The 25,185-nt window shown below is 34.9% G+C and overlaps 2 pseudogenes across 1 annotated transcript; both read right to left on the bottom strand.

The window, feature by feature from the left end:
• Window positions 1–574: 574 nt before the first annotated feature.
• LOC114276656 (small ribosomal subunit protein uS3x-like) lies at window positions 575–9,350 on the bottom strand (annotated as a pseudogene). Its single transcript, XR_014349202.1, has 6 exons — window positions 9,177–9,350; window positions 8,919–9,054; window positions 8,616–8,784; window positions 2,109–2,163; window positions 1,884–2,015; window positions 575–1,038 (listed from the first exon to the last, which is right to left on the bottom strand). The product of XR_014349202.1 is annotated as a small ribosomal subunit protein uS3x-like (transcript).
• Window positions 9,351–24,279: 14,929 nt separating this feature from the next.
• On the bottom strand, window positions 24,280–24,846 carry LOC145805532 (secreted RxLR effector protein 161 pseudogene; annotated as a pseudogene).
• Window positions 24,847–25,185: the final 339 nt, after the last annotated feature.

Genomic DNA, 25,185 nt, shown 5'->3' with positions numbered 1-25,185 from the left:
TATATATATGAATTTAAAAATGTTACCATTACCCATTTTGGAATGAAATTGTATCTAAAATTATGTGACTTTATTGTAGAAGCTTAAACTTTTTTTATTTTTTATTTTTGAAAATTACAAAAAGCAAATATAATACTAGATAGAAAATTATTTACACACTTAGCTCATGAGTTGATTTAATTACAAATCTATGAACTTTAGATATAACTAGAAAATTAAAAAAACATACTATAAACTTTCATATTCGTGAACACTAACATTTCAATCTACTTGCACTTGCCCTTCAAAATTTCAATCAAAACTTGACAATTTATAAATACGAAGAGACATGATACTTTGTGCTCCCGAGCCTATTGCAAAGCATCCAAACATGCTCTTGCTTCTTATGGTAATGGGGAAGGCAAATGTAGAAGCTTGGTTGAACGTTCTTTTGCGGCCATTTATAAATTGAGTTATCTTGTTGAGTTATTTTTGTTTTTAAATTTTTTTTTTTAAATTGAAAATCAAAATATTTTTATTTTCTAGATTCATTTATACTAGATATTTAAAAAAAAGAAAAAAGAAAAGAAATTAGTTAAAACAAAAATGAATGTCATAGCATATAAAATCAACTTAGAAGCCCCAATCTAACAATCTCCAATACAATATCAAAGTTAGAACCTCATAGAAAAGACCATCCCTTAGAACAAAACTTTTGAATTGCTAGAGAGAACAAAATTGCAAGTAGGTCGATGCTCCAGCATCATCCTCTTTTATGGTTTACCCAAGCCATCAATGAGAGACTAACATTATTAACTCAGATATTGAAAAAATAAAATTTCTAAATGGATTCGAAGGAAACTAAACCAAATAACAGCTGGTACTAATGGTTTAAGCCATGGGGGACTTGATCTCAGTTGGCATAATTGCCGGCCTGATGTGTTCCTCTTCCTCTTTTGGAGTATGGATTGTGACGAGATCTGGAAGTGGTGTTACCAGACCCTGCTTGCCCTTGGGATCCCAATCGAACATTATCTTGACCTTGATTCCAAGTACCCCCTGCATGACGGAGAAGAACATGATCGGAGGACACTTTGAAATTTAATTTTTTTTCAAAGAAAGTCTATCGAAAGATAATCAGGTGTATAGAAAGTTGGCCTGAAGATGTGGCACTATAGGTAATTAACCTAGGAAGCATGGATACAAATACGGATACAGGATATAGATACTACGTACAAAACCTTAAAAAAGTATGATACAGATACGATGGGAATACATTTGTACAGAAAAATAAAACAAAAAACAAGAGTTTATTCATTTAGTTAATATCATTAATTCAATACATGCCAAAAACAAAGCAAGCAAATAAAACAAGTTCTGTTAGAAGTTATGAATCTTCAATGTCAACTCCCAGTTGTTTCTCTTCATCTATGAGAAAGAGAGAGAGATAAGAGGGGTATTTTGGTGAAGATAAAGATACAAAGAAAAAGAGAAGGGGAGAGGACTGACCTACCAAGGTCGATGGTGTTGCATCGTTTCTTCATTTCATTCTCTACAGAAGCTAGGGTTCCTCCTTTTTTCTTTGTTAGCATATTTTGGCATTTTGTTACTTGCATTAAACTTTATAATTTTAGAGTTTCATATTTAAAATCTTTCAAAAATTATGTTTTGACCCCTTCGCATCTTTCTCGTATCCATCCTTATTTGAGACGTATTCAAAATTGAATAACAAAAAATATTTTTTGGATACTCTTCAAACATATCCGATACATATCCAGTTGTAAAAGCATATCCATATCTCATAAGTATCAGATATGAACATGTACCTTTTTTGGAGTATTTGTGCTTCATAGTAATTAACCAATTATTGTTGTTGTGGGTGTTCAAGCAAATTAGACACAAACCTGTCTCAGAAGAACATGTCTGACAGCTGAATCAATATATTCATTAACTGGCTGACCAGAAGAGATCATGTATCCATCCTTAAACTTCATGGATTTGGCATGCTGTGCTCTTAGCTTTCCGCTAACAATCACCTGAAAACTAACCTCTATTAGATTCACATTTAAAAGCAAATTAAATCATCAATAATTGAATACTAAAGGCAAAAGGTTAGTCTGTGAATGTACCTCGCATCCCTTTGCCCCACTTTCCATAATAAATCTCAAAACACCATAGCAGGCCCTGAGGTAGGAAAGAGCCGTCAGGCTCATTAATCCCGGAGCATTTATGCCACAAGAATACAACATTAAGGGTTTGAAAAACAAGGAGCATAACTCTGTAAGTGGCAAACAACCAATGCAATATGAGAAATTAATGCAAAACAGGTGAATGAGTACAAATCTATATATATATATATATAAAAGATCTCAAAATGTTCCAAAATATGAACTGGGAAAAAAAACAAAACAAAACAAAATTCAGAGCAAAAACAAAAAGACTAAAAAAAAAAAACTAAAAATATATATACACATAAGCAGAGACAGTGTCATACTTTCCAAGTCGAGAGCTAGAATCGGAGTCAAAGTTTGGGAAGGCAGCATAAGAGTTAGCAAGTACAAAACCACTACATATAGATTGTTGAGTTTGAAGCAAAATCTAAGAAGTATAGACATAGGCACAGATGCTCTCATGTACACAGGTACGAACACAGGATACTGCAATTTAAAAAAAAAAAAAAAAAAAAAACAAGGATATGGATAAAGATGTAATCAGTTCGGTACGGTTAGTATTTAAGTGAAACTTTCCACTCAACCAATAATGTCGGTTTTATTATTTTGAGTACCGATACAAACTGCTTCTCCCATTAAGCTAAACCAATTGAAATGGTTCGGTTCAGTATTGTTTGATCAATTTAGGACCTTTTAAATTTGAGCCAATTTTTTAAAACTATAGTATAGTCACTAATCTATGTAAAACATTGAATTAGTCATTTGTCCATCATTTTAAACATATCCAATCCATCCATTTAGTAAATACTTTCCAATTTCTAGATTAACAAAAATACAAACAAAAAAATTAATAAATGCTAAGGCTTAAAAAATAGTGAGTTAGAGTTAAGATTATATATAATCAGGGTTTACTAATTTAGGTTATAAGGATGATAAGATAAATAAATTAAGGTTCATAATTTATTATACTTATTAATGGCATTATATTATTAGATATCATATATAGATATATATTATAGAAATACAATATATGTTGAAGCGGTCAATTTCAGTTTAATTCAATGCACAAGGTACTTGAACCAATACCAAACCGAAAATCAAAAAAAATAAAACTAAAAAATCGCACAGACTAATTCTTATTAAAAAAACAAACCAAATATAGCGGGTCCCGTCCGGTTCAAATGATTTTTTCGATTTTTCTTACATTACATCCCTAGATACAGACATGGCAACAATATTGCAAAAAAAAATTTACATTTTTTATTAGCTATGTCTATGAATATAAATTTATAGAGGAATCAATGTATAAGTGGGTGTATTTTTATTTTTGTTACTTTCCTCTTTGATTTCATATCTTTTACTTTGATTCCAAATCGGCTTTCTAAAATTAAAAAAAAAAAAAAAAAAAAAAAACTCACAAAGGTGTCCTAAGTCGTGTCTAAGACGGCTCCCCAAAGTGTTCCACAAAAAAATAATAATTAAAGATATTGACAAACCACGTGGAGTGTCCGACTAAAATGAGGTGTCGGTGCTACATAGACTAAAACGAGAATTGAAGGCTGTTGGTGTAAAATGCAACTTCTGCCACGAGCATTTAACATTAACAAAATCCAAAATTTTTTGTACCAATGGTGGAATCTAGCCTTCTAAATTCCTAAATTTGACACGAGAGTTTCACACAGACTGGATTTTTTCATAACATGATATACAAATGAGGAGCTATATACAATACAAGGCTCATAGGTTAAAACAGAGAGACTATCTTTAATTTGATCATATGATGCAGAAATTAAAGATGCCCCTGGCAGTCCCATCAAAAAACTAAGTCGTACAATTCACCTACAAGCCTCACCATAGAGAAGCATGGTTGATGTTTCAGACACAAAAATGGTAGATAAATAAACTATTTGCCCTATAAATCTTGATAAGATGAAAATATATATATATATATATATATATTCAAATGAAAAGACAAGTGGGAAAAAAAAAAAGAAAAAGATCTAAACAGAGTCAGATAGCCTGTAAACTGACAAAATCAGAAGGAGACAGCATTGTTTTCCTGTGGCATGTGCCTCTCTAAGGTTACTGCATGAAAACCAGTACATTTCAAGAGGATGATGGCACGGAGGAACATAATTAATGTAGTCATCATCAGAAACAGAGTTGGTAAAGAAAAAAAACCAAGCTGCTTTGTAGATGACATACAAATAGAATATTTAATTCCCAATCATTATAGCAAGCGATTCTTTCAAAACGAATAATAAACTCATCAAGTAAGTACTAATTGTTCTCCATTTGCTTCTACTATGCAGACAATAAATCTAAAATCAGAAAATAAAACATTTTACTCCTAGAGCTACATAAACAAGCAAGATGATGAATCACTTGTTGCCCTGTACAATAGGGCACAGCAGAGGAAATCCATTATGACCAAATTATTATGTGGCAAATTAGCAATAACCAGGTGCATACTTACATGTAAAATGATATATACACCCTAACGCATCTCCAATCATTGACTCAAACCAATTTCAAATTTAAATTTGAATAAAAATTCATTCACAAGATTCTACACTCCTTGAATTAAACTTATAGCAAATTGAGTTTTACTCAAATTTTTACCTAAATAAGGGAGAATCAAATGTTTACTCAAATTTTCAAGACTATTTTTGTGGCATTCAAATTTACCACTCTACCATTAGTGAAGCTTTTACTCAAATTTATGTTTAAATTTGAGTTTGTCCATTGAAAGGGTTCATATCAAGTAAACCTTTTACTCAAATTTGAGTAAACGCTGAAGATGGCCCTAGGGAATCTCCACGACTAAAACCTATATCAAATTTAAATTTGGGTGAAAACCACACAAAAGAGTCTCCACTCCTTGACCCAAATTAAGGAAGACTCAAATATTTACTCAAATTTGCAAGATTATTTTGTGCCTCTCAAATTTACCACTTTGCCATTAGTAAACCTTCTTTTTTTTTAAATTGAGTTTGTCGATTGGTGTAATTCATATCAAATAAAGCTTTTACTCAATTTTGGGTGAAACTTTACGGGCGGGTTGGAAATGGCCTTACACCATTTAGTATTTACAGAAGCCAATCACAAAAAAATCTAGCTCCACTATTTTAATGAAACTAAGCATATATATATGACACAAACCACATTGCATTTACATAGTGACAATAAGATCAAGGGAAATTCTAATATACATGCCTTTGAAAAGATGTACCATATGCATCCCTAGTTAAGCTATTTTTTTTTCTTTAACAATGACTAATTTTCTTCTTTCGTTATGATATTATTTTAGTTAAGCTATTTTTTTTTCCTTTAATAATGACTAATTTTCTTCTTTCGAAAAGTGAGCAAGGGGCGCCGCATCGACGCCTGGGTGCGATGAAAAATAGGCAAAAGTTTTCGCACTTTTTTGGACGAGCGTGGGTAAAGAAGCTAGTCCAAGACTATAGGTTTAGGGTAGCCACTTGGAACATAGGAACCTTAACTGGTAAGATGATAGAATTGGTAGATGTTATGATTAGGAGGAGAGTTAGTATAGCTTGCATACAAGAAACTAAGTGGACGGGAGAGAAAGCTAGAGAAATTGAGAATACCGGTTTTAAACTATATTATAGTGGTAAGGATAGACGCAGGAATGGGGTAGGAATCATAATTGCTAAAGGTCTTGTGGAAAGTGTAGTGGCGGTCACCAGGAAAGGAGATAGGATTATGCTAGTTAAACTAGTTATTGGAGCGAATATAGTGAGCATTATTAGCGCATACGCCCCTCAAGTAGGGTTAGATGATCAGACTAAGAGGGATTTTTGGGAGCAAATGGATGAGATCTTACAGGAGATACCCGTAGGAGAAAACCTAGTTATAGGTGGAGATTTTAATGGCCATGCGGGCATAGATAAACTAAGTTATGAAAGGGTGCATGGTGAGTACGGTTTTGGTGACAGAAATGAGGCTGGAGAAAGTATCTTAGATTTTGCGTTGGCTTCTGACCTGGTGGTGGCCAATACTATGTATAATAAGAGGGAGGAGCATTTGATAACCTTTAAGAGTGGATTAGTTAAGAGTCAAATAGATTACTTCTTAGTAAGAAAAGTGGACCGCCTAAAATGCAATGATTGTAAGGTGATTCCTGGAGAGAGTCTGGTCTCTCAACATAGAATTTTGGTACTAGATTTATATTTTAGAGGGCAATACCAAGCTAAGAAGGATGGTGGGCGTCGTAGGACGAGATGGTGGGACCTAAAAGGGGATAAACTAAAAATATTTAAGAATTGAATGGATAAGGAAGGTCCTTGAGACTTAGAAGGTGATGCTAACACTATGTGGAACTCGATGGCTAATTGTATGAGGAGAATCTCAAGGGAAGTGCTTGGAGAGTTGAAAGGAACGGGACCCAGCTCTAAGGAAACTTGGTGGTGGAGGGAAGAGGTTTAAGCGGTAATTAAGGCAAAAAAAGAGTGCTTTAAAAAGTAGCAGAAGGATAGAACTGAGAAAAACCTTAAGAGCTATAGATTGGCTAATAAGGAGGTCAAGAAAGTAGTGAGAGAGACCAAATTGAAAGTATATGATGACCTATATACTAGACTAGATAGTAAGGAGGGAGAGAAGAGGGTATACAAACTTGCTAAGATACGGGAGAGGAAAACAAGAGATTTTAATCAAGTAAAGTGCATCAAGAGTGAGGATTCTAAGGTATTGGTGAAGGATGATGAGATTAAGGAAAGATGGAATAATTATTTTGAGAAACTATTAAATGAGGAACATGGAGGTACGACAATAAGGGAAGAAATAGCCAGTAATACGATAAACCAAGACTATAGGTTCTATCGCAGGATTAGGAACTTTGAAGTGGAAACTGCACTTAAGAAGATGAAATCAAATAAGACTTTAAGACCCGATGATATCCCTATTGAAGCTTGGAAGTGTTTGGGTAAAAAGGGAGTTAGTTGGTTGACTAGGTTGTTTAGCAAAATTTTGTTGACTAGGAACATGCCAGATGAGTGGAGGAAGAGTATTTTAGTGCCAATCTATAAGAATAAAGGTGATGTCCAGAATTGTAACAACTATAAAGGAATCAAGCTAAAGTGTCATATAATGAAAGTGTGGAAGAGGGTGATGGAACGCCAATTGCGAGATATAACAGAGGTGTCAGAAAATCAATTTGGGTTTATGCTTGGTAGGTCAACAATGGAAGCGATCTATCTGTTAAGGAGAGTAATAGAAAAGTATAAAGAAAAGAAAAGAGACATTCATATGGTGTTTATCGACCTTGAGAAAGCATATGACAGAGTGCTCCGGGATATAATATGGTGGGTGTTAGAGAAGAAAGGAGTGACAAAAGGTTACATTGACGTGATTAGGGACATGTATGAAGGGGTGATGACCACTATTAGATCGCCAGCTGGAGAGACAAATGAATTCCTATCACTTTAGGGTTACACCAAGGATCTACCTTAAGTCCTTATCTTTTTGCTTTAGTTATGGACGAGTTGACAATAAATATTCAGGATGACGTGCCATGGTGCATGCTTTTTGCAGACGATATTGTGCTAATGGATGAGACTAGAGAAGGAGTTAACACAAAGTTAGAGATTTGGAGAAAAACTCTTGAATCTAAAGGATTTCGGATAAGCAGAACTAAGACAGAATACATGGAGTGTAAATTTAATAACAGTAACAATGAAAGCAGAGGAGAAGTGAAGATTGAGAACCAAGAATTGCCTAAGAGTGAACATTTTCGTTATCTAGGGTCGATTATCACAACAGCGGGAGAGATTAATGCAGATGTGGCCCATAGGATTAAGGCGGGATGGTGTAAGTGGAGAAGTGCGTCTGGGGTATTGTGCGATAAACGAATACCCACTAGACTAAAAGGTATGTTTTATAGAACGGCTATTAGACCAGCTATGTTGTATGGGACGAAGTATTGGGCAACCAAAGAATAATATGTAGATAAGATGAGTGTGGCTGAGATGAGGATGCCAAGGTGGATGTGTGGTAAGACTAGGCAAGACAAGACAGGATTAGAAATGAGTGTATTCGGGAATGGATAGGAGTAGCACTGATAGAAGATAAGTTGAGAGAGAATCGTTTGAGATAATTTGGTCATATTCAACGGAGACGAACAGAGGCAGTAGTGAAGAGATGCGATACTGTAACGGTAGATGGAAGTGTTAGGGGACGAGGTAGGCCTAGATTAACGTTGACTAACGTTTTAAATAGAGATATGAATCTACTTAATTTGACTAATGAAATGGTCTTTGATAGGGCCGCGTGAAGAAGAATGATTCATGTACCCGACCCCATTTGATGAGACTTAAAAGCTTGGTCTGGTTTGGTCTGGTTTGGAATCAAAAGTTTGAAATCATGTCATTTTTTTCTTTACTTATACATATCATAGTGTTTCCCTAAGATCAGATAATGATGATCAAATGAAATTAATGCACATACCTCCGAACTGCGAGGGCTCGGAGGAGCTTGTATCGGAGAGACTCAGCCTGAGCAATAGCACAAAGTCCCTGCTATTGACTTTCTCGGCGTACAACTCCATTGGCTTCCGGAAACTAGAAGCGTTTCCGTACAACCGATGTCAGCTCTCTGATCCTCCTTCCCTTCTTTCATAAAACCAGCCCCAAATCAATTCAGATATTAAAAAAATATATAATTCTATGACTCTACAGCAATTAGAGGACTATTGTGAATCATCTACAAATAAAAATAAAAAACCCTAAAAATTAGAGGGAATCAAATTCCCGAGAACGTTCTGAGTTCGAGTGGCTCTAATGATTATCTCAGTGCGCAACGGAGTGACTCCGGAGTACCCATCCTCTGCTAGCTCTCTCGTCGATACCTCATTCAGCTCCGCAAAGAACACTCCATCAGCTACGAACTGTAACAAATTCAAATCTTATCTATAACTATATACACACACACACACACACACATATATATATATATATATATATATACACATTATATGAATTGATTGTCATTTGTGATTGGAGAACTGACCTTTCTCTTCTTGCTCGTCTGAGCTGCCATTTTCGGATGCTGAATTGAAGAATTCGACAATGGAAGGCTTTGGTTTGTGCCTCGCAAACCCTAATTTGCTGGTTTTGGGATTGAACACCGGGGATTGTGAGAGAAATAATCGGACGGTGAAAATGAACTTAAAAGTGTCCGAATTGGACGGTCAAAATTAGTTTTGAGATTATTTTCTGTTCTGTTGGGGATGGGGCCAACTTTGGCAGGCCTAAATGAGGAATTGGTACTGCACAGGCCCATATGAATTGATACGGGCCTACAGAGACTTTCCAACCCAAATCAGATCAGGATACAAGGAAACAATCCAAATCAGCATATTAGAGGCCCATGGGCTCATTCCAAGTCCAACATGGGAGACCAGAGGAGGAAAGATATGTTAGGATTAGTCTGCCCAAGTGATAAAAGTAGATCTCATTATATATGTATTTGGATTAGAATAGTAGAGTTCGAAATTTACTACAAAACCTAATATGTGTACGATTTGATTTACCTAATTGTATGGAATTAGAATTTTCATAAGTAGACTATTATAAATAGTCATGTAGACTATTGGGTTTCTCGAAAAGAGAGTTGAGAGATTGAGAGAATAGTGAGAGAAAAAATAGAGATGTAATGGTTAAGACAAAAATATTGTGAGTAACGAGGTGAGCAAGGACTCAACTTTCCTTGAGCATGGGGTTCGGTTAGTGGTGTGGGTTTTGAGTATTTTGATCATCTCACATGTATTCTCTAATTTATTCATAGTGGAAGCTCTCTCTCTCTCTCTCTTAGATATAGGCAATTCAGGTCAAACCATGTAAATCTGTATGTAATTATTTTTCTCTTTCATGTGTACGTGGGTGTGCTTTTGTTCGCTTTGACGGGATGTGAAATAAATGCAAACCAGAGAATGGCTCCATTCCATACCATTTAGATCAGTTCGAAGGGAGCCATTTTCTATGGGCTAGCTCTTACATGAGCGTTAATGTAGGTGAATCCTTTTCAAATTTAGTGATGTTGTAATATTGATTTTGTAACACTTGTGAATTATAATTCTTTGGGATACAATTGATTCCATTATTTTTGTTATTGAAATTCCTTGGTTAGTGTATATCAATGTTAGTTGGGTGAGAAATCCGATCAATACTTGATTTAGAATGTTTAATCTTGTTTAGAACTGTCAAAAATGTGTTATAAAACCTTGGAATTTTGTTCTAGGTGTCGACACTTGCATTCCTTCTTAGTGTTGACATCTAAACTTCCTAGGATCGACACCTACATCCCTGATTTTTCTTTTGTTACATTGTGCTTTTTAGAGTCAACACCACCCTATCTGGGTGTCAACACCGTCGGGTTGGAAATAAGAACAGGTGCAATATGCTCTTGGGGGTCGACATCGGGCAATCTAAGGTCGACACCTACATGTTTTGAACTTCTCCATTCTTTGCTTTATATGTGGGTGTCGACACCTATCTTCATGATGTCAACACTTGACAAAAAGACAAAAACTTCCAGCCACGTTTAGGCCCTACATTTTCAAAACTTTTGACTTTATATTTGGTATATTCTTAGACCTACTACAAGAAATGACACTTTTGGCAATTAATTTTAGTCGCCAAAAGTCACTTTTTAGTCACTGAAACTTTTTAGCGACTAAATTTTTTGGTCGCCAATTTAGTTGTTGAATAATTGTCGAGAAAGGTATTTGGCGGCTAAAAAAAGTTTAGTCGCCAAAAGTCCTCAATTAGTGACTAATTTTTTAGTCGCCAAAAGATTTCAAAAAACATTAATATTGCATTTTCAACAACTAAAATATTTAGTCGCCAAAAACTGAAATTATTTAGGATGACTAATTTATTTAGTCGCCAAAAAGTTTTTTATATTCATCTTATTTTTTTTAGCTGCTAAATGTTTTCGTCGCCTAAAGTGTAATTTTTTTTAGCTACTAAAAATTTAGCCGCCTAAAGTCTGATTTTTTTTTTTCTCTAAAGTTTTAGTCGCCAATTTTTTTTTTCATTTTTTTATTTTTATTTTTAGCTACTAAAGTCTTAGTCAGCTAAAGTTTGCTTTTTTTTTTATTATTTATTTTATGGCTACTAAATATTTTGTCGCCAAAAATCTTTTTTTTCATTTTTTTTTTCAACTACAAACTATTTTGTTGCTAAAAATATTTACTTCATTTTTGGCTACCAATTGTTTAGTCGCCAAAAACATAATTATATATATATATATTTTTCTAATTTGTCCACAACCTGTATGTATTCTGTGCAATCTATACCATGTATATAAATAAAACAATATATATACTATCAACCATTCCGCAATTTGCATCCATTTTACTTCCAACCATCCCAAAAGGAATAACTTTTAATAACAAATTCCATACAAGTTAAATATATTCCAACCTAAAATAATAATTCTATGCAAAACAGAGAATCATACGAAAATCATGTCCTTTGTATACAAAATAAAAAATAAAAAATATTCACTACCAAGCCAAATGGCCATTTGGCGTGGTACAAATTACCAATACCAATCCACACAAAAGTAGAGGACGACAAAATAGCAAAATTATACAAAAGTGTAAATTGTACTCTGTACACAAAAATAGAATATCCACAAGTCCATGCCAAAATACATCTACAAAAAATAAAAATATAATAATAATAATAATAATAATAATAATAATAATAATAATAATAATAATTTGCACCCATTAGTACCAAAAATGCATGCAAAACTTGATACTGAGGCAAAAAGATCAGAGAGTGAATTAAATTGTTCATCTTCTTCAATGCTTTTTCCATTATACTCTTAGACATGATTGAAGTATTAACTGAAAAGATGACATTTTGTATGCCTTCTTTTTTAAAATAGCAGATGCATGAAAACAAGCGCCATCACTTATTACCATAGAAAATATTAGTAGAATTACTACAATAGACTCAAGCAGCACAATGCATGTGAATAATAGTAATCACTCGTAAAATTTAACACTAAGAGCAGTGACAAAATATGTTTGAAGACTCAGAAATTAGTTATCTATAATTAATAGTACATGTGACATAATTAATTATCTAAATATGTTCGACTTAGTTTTAGGTGTTTTCGACTCTAACTCCCAACTTAGGTGTGCTAACTACATGCCATATGTTCCCCACAAGTTCTATTTATCACGAGGAAGCTGCTCGTGACATCCATAGAGTGGTTTAGGGGCTGTTTTGTATTTTCACCCTCTGAATGCCCTTTCTCAACTAAGTTTCAAGCGTTCTCGACTCTAACTTCCAACCTAAGTGTGCTAACTACTTGTTGTTTGTCCCCACAGGTCCTATTTATCATAAGGAAGCTGCCTATGATATCCATAGCGTGGTTCGAGAGCTGTTTTGCATATTTGTCCCCTGAATGCCATTTTTCAACTAAGTTTAAAGCATTTTCAACTCTAACTCCCAACCTACATGCGCTAATTATATAACGTTTGTCCTCACAGGTCCTATTTGTCATACGGAAACTGCTCATGATATCCATAGAGTGGTTTGAGAGCTATTTTGCATTTTCATTCCCTGAATGCCATTTTTCGACTAAATTTAAGGCGTTTTCGACTCTAACTCCCAACTTACATGTGCTAATTACATGTTGTCTGTCCCTACAGGTCCTATTTGTCATGAGGAAGCTCCTCGTGACATCCATAGAGTGGTTCAAGGTCTGTTTTGCATTTTCGCCCCCGCCAAACGCCCTTTTTCGACTAAGTTTAAGGCATTTTCGATTCTAACACCCAACCTAAGTGCGCTAACTATATGCCATATCTCTCCATAAGTCCTATTTATTATGAGGAAGTTTTTCGTGACATCTAAAGAGTGGTTAGGGGGCTGTTTTACATTTTCACCCTCCGAGCACCCTTTCTCGACTAAGTTTAAGATGCTTTTGACTCTAACTCCCAACCTATGTGTGCTAATTACATGTTGTCTAGCCCCACAGATTCTATTTTTCATGAGGAAGCTGTTTGTGACATCTATATTCGTTTGGGGGCAGTTTTGCATCTTCGCCCTCTAAATGCCTTTTTTCGACTAAGTTTAAGATGATTTCGACTCTAACTCCCAACATACGTATGCTAATTACATGTCAGTTGTCTCCACATGTCCTATTTGTCACAAGGAAGCTATTGGTTACATCCATAGAGTGGTTCGAGGGCGGTTTTGCATTTTCGCCTTCCCAACGCCCTTTTTTGACTAAATCTCTTAAATAAGTACGTTTGATAATCATAATTGATATCACTTAAAAATTTAAGTGCCTCTTAAAATGTAGGCTAAAATTTAAGAAAATTCTAAGTCATATAAAGCTTACTTAATTTTGATTGAATTTATAAATACTAAACATAATATCAATAAACATTTTTATAAACTCACCACCACCACCACCACCGCCGCCGCCACCCCTACCACTACCGCTACCACTACCGCTACCACCAGAAAAAGGGACGGAACTAGGATTTCATCGTCGGAAGGTCTAAAAGACACATAAAAATTTTCACCATATACATAAGCACACATGTATGTACAATATGATATATAAATTATATCTATACACATAAATAAAATAAAAATTCAAATACCATAAAAGCAATTTGTAATAGGATGAAAAAAAAATTGGTGCAAAATAAAAAGAGTGAGATATGTATTTTTTATACTGGGAGGCCATTTTATGTGTAAAATTAGATATATATATTTTTTAAATGTCATGACAAATCGTATTTTTCCCAGAAACAGGGGGGCCGTGGCCCCCCGTAGTCTTCTCCTAGTTCCGTCCCTGACCAGAAATAAACCTAGTAAGTACCACGTAACAGGAGATATATTAGACATACCCATCATATTATGTTTTTGATGAGACTCATTTCTAGCAAAGAGTATGTAATGTTTTTAGTTGTTTTGTATCAAGCTATTTTAGCTTGAGCCATTACGGACATTATAAACTATATCAATTTAAATCCACTAAACAAATTAAAGAGACAAAAGACTCCAGGTCTGCTAACCAATCCCCCTAATGCAAACTTTGACTTGTTGCAAGTTGAAAATAATATCATTAACTGACAAATCCAAGGAGGGGCAAGATAATTTGATCCGCATTACAATCCTCAATTTAATAGTCTCACACAACTCCCCTATATCTGGGTGTAACCCCTTAAATACTCAATTATTCCTCTGTTTCCAAATGGACTAGAACATAGCCAAAGGAATGGCCTTTTTGATTATATCATCCTATTTTTAAAATTTAATACTAGCCCACCGCTGTAGGAAGCAATTCACAGAGCCAGGTAATACCCACTGCAAGCCTTACCATCTGATAATATGAGACCAAACCTTCCAGATAAAAAAACAAAAGAGCAACACATGGTTTAAGTCTTCCAGCTCTTCATTACAGAGAATGCAATTTTCATTAGCTTCACCACTTAGAATGCCAATTCTTTGAAGATAGCTAGAGGTCTTTATGCTCCCTTTCTAAGCCAACTAGCCAAAAAATTGGACTTGAGTTCTAGTTATGATTAAATAAACTTTTCTAGGTCTCTATTAATATAATTAAAAGTTTAAGTTGGCCCGATCCTTGCAGTAAACTAGTATCATATCTGAGAAGATCAATGAAGTAAAAATCTCCTTGAAGAAAAAATGAAGTAAACTTGGAGAAGTATAGAGATTATTAAACATCATACTAACTGATTATTAGTAAATGCTTCATGTGATATAATAACCCATGTAAAAAAAGTTAAAAGTCAATTAAAGCTAATAAAGAAATAGTGATGAAGGAAATCCTGCAATGTAATTGTAATACCCCTGTTCCGTAATATGCTAATTGGTCCTTAATGTGTATACGATTATGCGTTTGTTATGGTTTTGTGTGCCATTATGTGGTTTTGAATTGTTATCTGTTCACCGTAGGAATATCTGTTTGATTTATCGGCTTTGGAAATATAATTGAAGGCCTTATCGGCCACAGAACCCGAAATTGATTACGCCATCGTGTTTGGCATAATTTTTAGAGCCTACGGTGAAATTTAATTGAAAATTGGTTCTGGTCAATTTAAACTGATTAAATTGATAAATTAAGTACCCCATTATTTTATATTAAAATATTTGTTAGTGGGGCTTGTTGTATATTTGTATTGCACTCTCATTTAGCTCTCTTAGAACTCAAAATCTGAGTTAGACAATTGAGAGTGAGAGAGAGGCCGGCTATAGAGAGAGAAGGGAAGAGACTTGAGCAATTTTTGGCTCTAGCTTGGGAATTTGAAGATTTAACTCAAGAATTGACCATAAATTGGAAGAATTGAGCCCCTAGGTAAGCATTGATTCTTGAATTCATGAGTTTAATGTGTAATCTTGTGTGTTCAAGGGTTGTTTGTGATCAAGAGCATGATTTGAGTTGGTTTTATTGAAATTGAGGCTTGATATGTGCTTGCATGTAAAGAATTACTATGGAATCACAAAATCTAGCATGTAATTTGGGAAATTGTGAAAGATTGGTAGTGTAATCCCACATGCAAGCATGTCTTTGTTAAATTTTATGGGAATGAGCACTAATTACATTATTTGAAGTGAATATGAAGTCAAATGGGCATGCATGCCTGAATAATTGAAGATGAGAGCTTTGAATGCATGAATATGTATGATAGAATTGAGTTTGGTGTCAATTTGAGACATGCAAGTGTTTAATCCTTGAAATTGAGCTCCATAATAAGGTGTTTTGGTGTTTATACCTTGTTAGTATACTTATATGTGATATTTGAGCTCCAACATGCATGATTTGTTGGTTAAAAGTCGGAATGGAGCTCAAGAACTCAACCTGGGATTCCCAGATTTTCGACGTCCGCTCGAGCGGGTGAAGTGACGCTCGAGCTGAGAAATCGAGCTCCCAGCATTTTCTGCAGACATGGTTCCCGCTCGAGCGGGGAAGTTTACGCTCGAGCGGGGAGCTATGTAGACAGGCGGTCCGCTCGAGCGGCCGAGCGCACGCTCGAGCTGGAATAGAAGGCAACCAGTACTTTCGCAGACTTAAGCGTCCGCTCGAGCGGGGAAGTCCACGCTCGAGCGGGGACCCTATTTTCTGAAATTCTGTTTTTGCACTTTGTGTTCTGTTTTCCGTTCTCTTTCACTTCCAAGCACTCTTAGGCATATGTTAAGCATTGTAAATGAGTTAATGAGATAATAATAAAGCCTAAAGAGGAATATGTGAATTAAAGAACGGATTGAGCTGTTAGTGACCCTTTTGTGCTCATGAAATGTGTAGGGTCAAGTTCCAGGGCAAATCCACAAACCGTTCACGGTGAGTAATATCGATATCTGAATGCTTGTGAATGTCCAATTGTTTACTCCCTTTTAAGCTTTATGAATTGCTGATTGGGGTTGTGGGATTGTGGACGTAAGTCTGATATGAATGCATGAATGGACCCAAGGTCGTTTCAATAAGCATAAATGGACCCAAGGTCGTTTTGATGAACATGAATGGACCAAAGGTCGTTTTGAATGGACCAAAGGTCGTTTTGACATGAATGAGTAGGCCAAAGGCCGTTTTGACATGAATGAGTAGGCCGAATGTCGTTTGACATGAACGAGTAGGCCAAAGGAGCCGAAGGTCGTTTGACATGAACGAGTAGGCTAAAGGCCGTTTTGACATATATGTATGGACCGAAGGTCGTTTTGATAGAAATGAGTGGACCAAAGGTCGTTTTGACATATATGAATGGACCGAAGGTCGTTTTGATAGAAATGAATGGACCGAAGGTCGTTTTGATAGAAATGAGTGGACCGAAGGTCGTTTTGACATATATGAATGGACCGAAGGTCGTTTTGATAGAAATGAGTGGACCGAAGGTCGTTTCGACATATATGAATGGACCTAAGGTCGTTTGACATGAATGAGTGGACCGAAGGCCGTTTTGACATGAATGTATGGGCCGAAGGCCGTTTTGACGTAAACGAATGGGCCGAAGGCCATTTTGATAGAAATGAATGGGCCGAAGGCCGTTTTGACGTAAATGAACGGGCCGAAGGCCGTTTTGACATGAATGGAAATCTGAATGGGCCAAAGGCCAGAATGTTTGGAGCTACAGTCACTTGATTTGAATTTCGTATGGTTATATATCTGTTAAATAGAAATAGGAATTGGGCCTAAGGCCGTTTGGAACATGTTATTCTACATTGTTATGTAACTCCTGTATCTGATTTGATATTATTCACTGGGCTTTCGCTCACGCTCATTCATGTGTTTGTAGGTGAGCCAAGAGAAGTCCAGACCCAGCCTCAGTGAAGTCTGTATGGAGCAACTAAGGTTTTGAGAGAGTCAGCCCTTGTGTCTCACGCATGAGACCCGTCTTCGCCCTTTTGTTATATATTTACATTTTGTCAGGTCGGCGAAGTTTTGAATACGTCTGTGTATAGTTTTCATGGGTTGACTTAGTTTAGATGATCCTGTCTGTATAGAATCTTATGTCATTACACTTTTTGTTGTGAGTTATTAACGTACATATGTATGGTTTGTTTTGATGTGCCATGTAAGCACAGCTCTATGGACAAAGTTTTAAATTTGGCTTCCCTTTGGTCCCCTTTACTCTGATGTGTTAAGTCTGTTTTGGTTTGAGGCCGTAGGTGATCTTAGGATTACTGGCCGGTTACGTCCTTAATCCATGGGGGCGGGTTCGGGTCGTGACAGTAATGCAGGGATTCAATTTGTCATAGTCAGTAACATGATAGGACAGAGTGATAACTTCTTGAAAATCAATTGTTAATCCAGTGGTTTAATTTTGATGATGTCTGAAATATTATGGGATAAATTGCGATTTTTTAATATACATATTTTTATATTCTTTGACACAAAATATTCTCTGTTAAAATATATATTGTATGATGTATTTGTTATAAATATTATTTAAATCGAAATTATTGTGCAAGATCTGATTTTACAAAAATATTTTATGAATTTTACTATTCATGTTTTGAAAAATGCGGTTGGTCACTATTCATCTTGTGACAAATTGATATTGATTGGTTGTATTCTTTTGACAAATGTGATATTGGTGAGTTGTTTTCTTTTGACAAAATTTGATATACTCACATGAGATGATTTGTTATTTTTATTGGAGAGTATCTAAAATCTTTACAATAATTATAAAGATTTTAAAAGGGAAGTTAATGTGCAATTAAATATTTTAATAGAAAAGTTACTATGCAAGTTACTGTGCACTCTTTATTTTTTACGAGAAATGATTGAAAAAAATTGAATTACTATTTATCAAAAGTGACTGTTGTCTATATTTTCAATCCCTCCGCCTGCCATATTTGAAAATGATTGGTGCCCGTGCTCCACGTGTTAGTGTGCCCGAGCTGCAACATCTCCAAAGTCAGAAAAGGAGCGCCTCCCCTCCTCCAACAGATACATGTTTTGGCTATATAAGAAGTATTTTGGTTGGAGAAAAAGTAGAAGTGAAGAAGAGAAATTTTGTGATATTGTCAAATATTGTATTGTGCTTCATTGAGTTATATTTTCTGTGAGAAAATTTGTTAAGAGTTTGAGCAAAATTGTGAAAGGATTTTCTATCCCTTATTCATATTATTCTTGTAAAAAGAGAGAATTTTTGTAAGTGATTTTTGGGATAAAATCACATGGTGATGTGTGACTAGGCACCGGATTCTAAACTAGTCAGAATGATCGTGATTAGTCACTTGTTGTAAAGGTTCACTAGCATCCGTGAAGCTAGTGGTGTATTGCTATTTGAAAAATAGTGGAGAAATTACCGAGGAGGATACTTGGGGAATAGACGTAGGCCCGGCATGCTGAACCATTATAAATTGTTGTGTTTGATTTATCTTCCCTTTGCTCATTTAATTTCATTACTCTATTTTATATTGTTGAGCATATTTATTTATTTGGGTTAATTTTTAATTTGACAATTTATTTAAAAACTCAATTCACCCCTCTTAGATTGCCTACCTGGGATAACATCAACAATATTTTGTCATAGATATATTATGAAAGCTGGTCCATTGCTGGATAGATTAGCTAAAGTTGATTAGGTTTTAATTGTTTCCTTTTGTTTTGTTAGTGCCTTTTGCTAAATCCAATTTCTTTATTTATTTTTCTGTTAGATGGAAAGAAAAAAAAAAACTCTATATATTAGTACTAAATGCATGTGTTACACACAAACACATAAATGAATATATCTTCTACATTTTCAACTATCTCTCCATTAATGTAATCATCAAAGCTTTAGGTAGAAGTCAATTATCGTGTGTAGAAGAAACAACCAAGATAACCTCATTTAGAAATTTCCCCCAAACAAGCTTGAGTGGTGTATCAAATTGTACAAATTAACCCCCCAAAAAAAATATGAAAAGAAAAAACAGAAAAGCAAAAGAATCAATATCAAACTTTTCAGTTAAAATACTTGAAAATAGATTTGAAGCAAAGAGACCTATTTACTCGATAATCAGTTCAAAAAACTCTAAATCTAGAACAAAAATCAAAACTCATCAAAACACAAAAATAAAAATCCTACAGCATCAAAAAAAAAAAAAAAACCCCTAAAGCTAGAGTGAAATGGGGAAATAGAAGAAGGGAGAGAGAGAGAAAGAGAAAAGAACAAAGAATAACCTAAATGTTGATGGGAGGTGAGGCAATGATAAATTGCAGTGGCGATGTTCAATGGTGGAAGATTAACAAATGTTATGGTCGTGTGCGACAGTGAGATGAGGGGCAATGGTGATTGATTCTCTGTGAGAGAGATAGAGAGAACGAGAGAGAGGGAAAGGGAGAGGGAGAGAGCAAGAGAGGAAAGAACCGTGTGAAGACTAAGAGATTTGGGCAAAAACTTGGGTGCCAATATGAAATATTTCCCACTAAAATTTTATACACATTGGCGACTAAAATTATTTTAGTAGCAAAAATATGAACTAACACCGACAAAAAGAATTTTGGTCACCAGAAATGTAATGCCATTGCTGACTATTTGTTTTTGGTCATTGAAAATACATATTTAGTGACCAATTTTTTGGTCACCGAAGACTAAATTAAACTTGCATGAAATTATTTTAATTATTTGGTGACTAAATTATTATTTGGTTGGGAAAAATTAATATATCTCGACTAAAAAAATATTTAGTAGCCTAAACCCTAAACTAATACCGGCCAATATTTTTTTTTTTTGTCGCCTATTGTTACACTTTTTTGGCAACTAAATTTTTTTTAGTCGGCAAAAATTAATATACCACGACTAAAAAAATTTAGTAGCCCAAAACCTAAGTTAAGGCTGACCAATCATTTTTTTAGTCGCCTATTGTTACACTTTTGGTGACTAAATTTGTTTTAGTCACCAAATTTGATTGCTAAAAGTGTAAATTGTTGTAGTGACCCCACAATCTATTTTATCCCTCTACTATAAATAGACACACACATACACACACACACACACTCTCTCTCTCTCTTTCTCTCTCGTTTCCTCCCACTCTCTCATTTTCCATACTTTTGCTCACTCTTTTCTCTCTCCATTATCTTTCTCTCTCTCTCTCTCTCTCTCTCTCTCTCTCTCTCACTTTCCTTCATTGTTGAGAGCTTTAAGCTTGGGTTTCATCTACCTAGAGGTGAAATTTACCCCTAGTTCTTGAGAATAAAAGGTAGAGCACGTCAAGAGCTACGTTTGGGTGTAAGTGGATTGTGATTTCGTCACCATCAACTTTTGGGCCTTCAACTCTTTTATCTCTTCCTTGAGGTAGGAATACCTTTAACTTAGTATTTTTACATTTTGATGTGAGTATGTAGTAATCTCTTAGAAGTATTGATGTGTGAGGTGATTGGCTTTGATTAAAAAGGGTGTTAGCGTTTGAAAATGGAGTTTCCCTCAAATAGTTTAAATGTTTTGAATGCTCGTGTAAAAATAGCTATTTCCTTGAGGGTTCTTGATTTATGAAGGAAATAAGGGGAATCCCCAAATTTGTTAAAACCCTAATTTGTGATTTTGGTTATAAAGAAGAGATTGGGGAACAAATTAATAATATTAAGTCAATGTTTAGTGGATATGCTTGGGAATCTTGAGAAATATATGAATTCTTGGGAATGTTGTTGAAATGATGGGTTGTTGTGGAAACTATTTGTAGTTTTGTGGTGATTCACTTCCTCTATGGATTTAAAATATTATTTATTATAAAGTTAATTGAAACCTTAACTAAATTATGATATTTTACAAACTCATACATTGTATCGCACTGCATCTCATAGTTTTGAACTCATCTTATTTTATTCACATGGATGCTGAGACATTGGAAATGGGGTAAATGGCTTAGTAAACCGGGTAGAGAGTCAGCTTTTCAAATGTATTGAGTATTGTGTTGGTACCCCTGCGGAGAGTCAAGGTGTCCAATTGCCTTGTCTCAGGCTTGATGCCGAAAAAATGTCAATAAGATGTTTTCTAGGTGACCAATTGCGCTTTCGAGATTGATGCCAGAGAATGTGGGGAAATTATTGATTTTAAGCTCCTAAATGCCCTTCCTTATTGATTTGGTAAATGTGAGACTATTTTTGATAAATAAATCCTATCTATATGTATTTGGCTCTTTCTTTGAGTTTTCTAGTGCACATTTACTACCCAGTACTTGATGTTGGTTGATTTTGAGTAAAAGTACATGAACATCATTTTATTTGTAAAAAGAAAAGGATGGATTTTGTCATTACATTGCATGAACACGATCATGCTTATATCAAATGTTCATATTCTCCGTTAAATATATTTCTACTGGGCTATTTTGCTCATTCTTATCAAAATAACAATTTCAGGTCAAGATTTGCTCATTCTTATCAAAATAACAATTTCAAGTCAAGATAATGGAGTCCCACCCCGTTGAGTTGAAGATGGGACATTTTGGTGGCACGAACGCTCTTTTGTTATGCTATATGTGATACAGCTTCAAGTTAAATCATCCAGATAGTATTCCTATTTTGTGTAATCAAGACCATCATCTTAAAAAGGTGTAAGCCATTAGTGTACTATATTTGTTCTTTTCTCTCTCTAGCTTTTTGAACTACTAATGTCATATAGTTATATTTTGAGAACAATGTCATTGTAAGATGAACATAAAATCTTTTGGAGAAGTTTAAGGAGAAAGAGAAGCAGTTAATCATTACTTGAGGTATTCCATTCATGTCTTTATCTTATATAAATGTTTAATATGAAATGGAGTAAAATTAATAAGGGATAGTATATTCTTATGGCTTGAAAAAAATCAAGGTGTTACAGATTTGATCCAATAACAATGTTAGTGCAACTTACGTTTACATGACAGTTGAATTGGATTGCAACTTCTATTTCAGTTGTGTTGGAGAATAATTTCAGTAAATTAATTACATGCGAATTTACATACGAATGAATAAAACAAATAAAAAAAAACTTACAACTTTATAGCAGATTAAACAATGGTATGAAAATGTGATTGAGGCCAGTGTATGGACACTGTGTCTTTAAGACAGAATTACGCCCTCTCCACTGGTGCACGAGATCAATGGGCGTCCTGTCTCCAGGATACAACAATCACCACACACAGAATTTGCACTAACTCTATGTGTACAGCGAACCAGAATATGTGCTTTATACTCTCTCAAACTTAAACTCTAAAAATGGAATATGCAAGATGAATAGAGAAGGAAAATGAAGATTTGGAAAAAATGTTTTCTTTCTTGGAAATAAAAAGGACGGAGGACTGCCTTAATAAAGGCAATGAAAACCTGTTTCGGAAAGACACGTCTGTGCACTTTGAAATTTGTTCGTTGATGTCTGTTGCAAATTTGAATATAAAATTCAAACTTTCCAAGCAAACGAACTAATAACAATTCAAAATTTTTGGCCCAAGAAAATAAGTAATGGGCTTGACCCAAACCCAACTTATCTAGGACCTTATATATCTTCTCCAAAATGTTCATAATTTTCCTGTGTAGAACAAGAATGTGGAACAAAATTATGCAACACCATTTTGAGAATTTCCACAACATGTCTAATGTTCATAAACCTCACTTTAGAAGTCAATTTACCATTCACCTATAAATGGTTTTGACTCACTAATTATATAATCTTGTCCACCATATAGAACGAATACATTGCTACTCGAACCCTCAATAAATGACTTGTGGGTCCTATATAATAATTAGCATAAAGTTTCCGAAACAACAGAATTTAAACCATTTTTCCAACAATCCCCCACATGAATGAAATTGACGAAAAGGAAATGCAACAACATGCAACCTGAGAAAATACAAAACTGAAAACATCCTGCATAGGATAGGTAGCTTGTGGCCTTGAACCCTCCTTTGTGAAAAACTATCGGGTTTACTGGCTGATCAGTGAACATGATGTCTTGAACTATTCTGCCGTTAGTGTAAACCGAGACAACAACTTTCACACAGTTTTGTTTTCATACACAACTTGGTTCTTTCGGTTGTGCCCGTTTTGGCCCTAGGCAATACCTGGTTTTCATGAGTGCTCTAAAGAATGTAGCCTTAGCATTCTCATAGAATCGGCCCAATTCACACTCATAGAGGTGATGCTCATTAAGAGTATTCTGCTATACCCTACTTGGTTTTCCAAGATATGAACTTCGTTAAAAGTAAAACTTATCCTAATTCTCGCTACAGACATCACTTGTTATCATAGAAATGGGTAAGAGATTTTCTCTTTAGTGATGGTCAGGAATCATACTTAATTCGGTTGTCCCTTTGAACCTAGATCTTGGGATCTCCAGTCAGCTAGGTTGGGTTGCCATTAAGTCGGTTCTTAATTGGTAGGCTTTAATCCCATTCCCCTCGATGATCTCATAACTTGCTCTCTAGTCAAACCTTTTGTTAACGAATCCGCAATGTTATCTCTTGACCTTATATATTCAATGGAAATAATTCCATTTGAGAGCAGTTGTTTAACGGTATTATGTCTACGACGTATATGACGAGACTTACCGTTATACATATTATTTTGTGCGCTAGCCATAGCTGTTTGGCTATCGCAATGAATGCAAATTGCGAGCACAGGTTTGGGCCACATTGAAATATCTTCCAAGAAATGTCGAAGCCATTATGCTTCTTCTCCTGCTTTATCCAATGCAATAAACTCGGATTCCATTGTGGACCTAGCAATGCACGTCTGTTTGGATGATTTCCAAGAGACTGTTGCACTTCCCAAGGTAAAGACATAGCCACTAGTAGACTTAGAGTCTTTAGTGTTTGATATCCAATTAGCGTCGTTGTACCCTTCCAGTACTGCTGGATATCTTGTATAGTTCAATCCATAATTACAAGTATATCTTAGATATCTAAGTACTCTTATTATGGCTGTCCAATGATCTTTCCCTGGATTACTTGTGTACCTGCTCAATTTACTGACAGCATATGCTATGTCAGGACATGTGCAATTCATAAGGTACATTAAACTTCCAATTATTCGGGAGTACTCTAGTTGTGATACACCTTCACCCCTGTTCTTCATTAAATGAAGACTAGCATCCACAGGGGTTTTTGAAAGACGATCATCATGTTTATTAAATTTCTCAACGATTTTTTCCACATAATGACCTTGAGACAAAACATATCCATCAGATGTTTTAATAATTTTAATTCCTAAAATTACATCTGCTATCCCCATGTCTTTCATGTCAAACTTAGTGTTCAACATTTTCTTGGTAGTTTTTATACTTTCATTATTACTACCAATAATAAGCATATCATCTACATATAGGCAAACAATGACATAACCCTTTTTTTGTGTCTTTCACATAAACACATTTGTCACATTCATTTATTTTGAATCCATTTGACATCATCACATTGTCAAATTTTTCATGCCATTGTTTTGGAGCTTGCTTTAAACCATAAAGAGATTTTACAAGCTTGCACACTTTCTTTTCTTGCCCTGGAACTACAAAACCTTCTGGTTGTTCCATTTAGATTTATTCATTAAGATCTCCATTTAAAAATGCAGTCT

The sequence above is a fragment of the Camellia sinensis genome, chromosome 13 (assembly GCF_055761805.1).
Source record: "Camellia sinensis isolate YWXY chromosome 13, ASM5576180v1, whole genome shotgun sequence".
NCBI lineage: Eukaryota > Viridiplantae > Streptophyta > Magnoliopsida > Ericales > Theaceae > Camellia > Camellia sinensis.
This window is presented reverse-complemented; position numbering and strand designations above follow the sequence as displayed.